General features: G+C 40.3%; 1 protein-coding gene across 1 annotated transcript in view; it reads left to right on the forward strand.

The window, feature by feature from the left end:
- Positions 1 to 274: 274 nt before the first annotated feature.
- acsbg2 (acyl-CoA synthetase bubblegum family member 2) overlaps positions 275 to 3,207 on the forward strand; it is a 28,838-nt gene continuing 25,905 nt past the window's right edge. The window contains exon 1 of the mRNA XM_014216499.2: positions 275 to 451. The gene's annotated coding sequence lies outside the window, so the exon portion shown is untranslated. The remainder of the gene's footprint in view (positions 452 to 3,207) is intronic.

The raw sequence follows: 3,207 nt of genomic DNA on the forward strand, positions 1-3,207 counted from the left end.
TATGTCATTTCAGATCGTGGCATGTTAGTTCAAATACATTTTTACCGTACCAAATTATTTGATGGCCTGAAAAAAAAAAAAATGGAGGCGAAAAAAATGAATGCACTGCAACAATGTGTGTGGACCAGAAAAAGTCTCCTCACTATCTATTGTTCCTGTAGTGCATTACAATCTTCGGATAATGTTTTAATTGTCTTCCGTGCAGATAATCGTTGTCTGAAGGTCAAAAAGCAGTAGTGATAAATCAGGGTGCCAAATGAACGGCTCTTTCACAGATGTGATTTGGTTTAAGTCTTTAACCAAAAAGAGCCGTTCGTTCTGCTTCTCAGTACCTGGCGTGTACACCTGCAGGCTAAGCCAAGTAAACCGACTTCCTTTCCCTTATGAACTCTTAAACAACTTCGGCGCTAAAGTTTGCAGCAGGAAAAAGTTGGCTTGTTTTGCATTGACGGTAAGCTCCAACATTACTTTAATTGACATTAATAAACATAAACACAAGTTGGCCTAACGATAGCGTGTGCTATTCTTCATTCGCTACAAACTACATGCCATGCAATGGCTGTCATATTGTTGTGTAGCTAAGGTAGTTTACCAGTAAATACAGAGAGCTACTTATAGTTAACAATTTTGCTCAGAATTTAAATGGAATATCTTAATTGAAATTGTGACACTTGTACTTGAACCAATTTGGTTAGCCTTACAATTAGCCATTCTCCTAGCTCATTTTCTTTGCACGCGCCGACCGGTAACTTTGTCAGCCCGTGCACCTTCAGCGAGTGGATGCGCGTGTCATTCGTTTGATAAAAACATGTTAACTTGTTTTCTATTTTTCTAAATGAATTTTATTTGACATGCCATGTTTTTTTTCCTCGATGAAAATAATGCCCACCTCTGCCGACCTTTTACCTCCATTTGATCATCATGCCACGTAAGATCATAAATTCTCTAAATAAAAATACACCTTTCTATTAATCTGAATACTTGTAGGCGTGTGGTGATGTCTGGTTTCCTATAGTCCCCATTTATAGGAAAACATAACTAGCTAATCATGTTATTGCTAAATTAATTTAGTCAATGTGCAGTCAACCAGCTAAATACATTTACAGGTCTAACGTTACTCAACATTTAATTTCCACTTGCTGTACAGTACACGCAATGAGCCTCGATTCCCTGTACGGTGAATATGGCGATGTCAATGAACTGCAATAACCTCGCTGGATGCAGCAGCAACTCAGCCTCGCGTTTTATGGGGAGATGGCTCACCAGAGGTCATGTGATAGTGCGGTGGGTTTGCTTTTCTCATAGCAATTGGCTGATGCGATCTTGCTATACATCTGGTTTCTTCTTTTATTAATGGACATCTTCATTTTCCTGTGAGGATCTTGCTATACATCTGGTCTCTTTTATTAATGGACATCTTCACTTTCCTTTTAGGATCTTGCTATACATCTGGTCTCTTTTATTAATGGGCATCTTCACTTTCCTGTTAGGATCTTGCTATACATCTGGTCTCTTTTATTAATGGGCATCTTCATTTTCCTGTGAGGATCTTCCTATACATCTGGTCTCTTTTATTAATGGGCATCATCGTTTTCCTGTGAGGATCTTGCTATACATCTGGTCTCTTTTATTAATGGGCATCATCATTTTCCTGTGAGGATCTTGCTATACATCTGGTCTCTTTTATTAATAGGCATCTTCATTTTCCTGTGAGTCATTGTTAATCCCTCAAAGTTGGTTGACTACATCAAGCTGTCACCTTGCAAGGTTCTATGTGATAATTCAAAACATATCTCTCCATTTCCCATGACTTTCAAGTTCTCAGCAAACAGGGTTGCCCAGTTGGGAAGTTCTTTCTCAGCCTTGGTATCATTAGCTATGGGATCAGCACTCACCCTCTATGCATTTGCATTTTTGCAAATGCAGTCACTACCAGATTAACCATATCCTCTGTCCTCGGTGTTTAATAGTTTCAACAAAAGCTGAGGTAGTTTTTAGGGATGCATGATATATCGGTGAACATATCGGAATCGGACAATATTAGCTAAAAATGCCAACATCAGTATTGGCCCGATGTCTAGATTAACGCTGATGTGCAAAACCGAAGTCAAAGCTGACCTGCATACCTATATAACGTGAGTAACACACATGACATAATGACGCCACGTAAAATTTTGCGCTACACGTGCAACAACGCATTCCTAACCTAGCCCACAATGTCTGTTGTGTGGATCGAGCAGTCAAGAAGTTCAACAGTCATTTGAAAGAGTAAGACATCTTCAGTGAGACAACTCAAAGCCGAAATCCATTAACTGCAAGATAATGGAATTAATTTCCCTTGACAGTCAACCGTTCTCTGTCGTGGGTGATGTTGGCTTTCGCGACTGGTCGAGTACCAGTACACACTACCAAGTGCGCTATTTTTCAGATGTTGCCCTACCGGAGTTACACAGTAATAGCGTCACTGCTATTAGTTTCACGGCATACTATGGAACACCGTTTGGGTCTTTGCGTGTCAAAAATGATACACGTCAAATAACACTATTTGACGCGTTAAATAAGCTTTACATTTGACACGTCAAATTACACAGTTCTACTATAGAATGTTGTGTGTTCTGAATTTGCACGTGCAAGCCAAGCGCCACCACTACTATCAGTAGCACTGTCAAAGCTGCCCAAAAGTCTACATACACCGGCCACGAATGATGTGTTTACAATACCGCATTGGTAATAAAGCATTATTTGTTTGACCTCAACTTCTGGGGTAGCTAGCTAGCTTTAGCTTGGTCCCTAGCTAGCACCAATACAACCAGCCTGAAAACAATGGCCAGTAGAAACTAGAAATGCACCGATATCACATTTTTGGCAGATATCCAATATTTTCCTTGCCAAAAAAACGATACCGATATTTAAAAAAATTGCAGCCTTTTAAGCATTCTAGTACAGTTAAATAGTCAACACGCATATGGACGCAGCGGTCTAAGGCACTGCATCTCAGTGCAAGAGGCGTCACTACAGTCGCTGGTTCGAATCCAGGCTGTATCACACCAGACCACAATTGGGAGTCCCATAAGGCGGCGCACAATTGGCCCAGCGTCGTCCGGGCCGTCATTGTAAATAAGAATTTGTTCTTAACTGACTTGCCTAGTTAAATAAAGGTCACACACACACAACACTGGCCAAAAAGCTTTTTTGTTGGCATTTATG

Source organism: Salmo salar, chromosome ssa10 (assembly GCF_905237065.1).
Source record: "Salmo salar chromosome ssa10, Ssal_v3.1, whole genome shotgun sequence".
Taxonomy (NCBI): domain Eukaryota; kingdom Metazoa; phylum Chordata; class Actinopteri; order Salmoniformes; family Salmonidae; genus Salmo; species Salmo salar.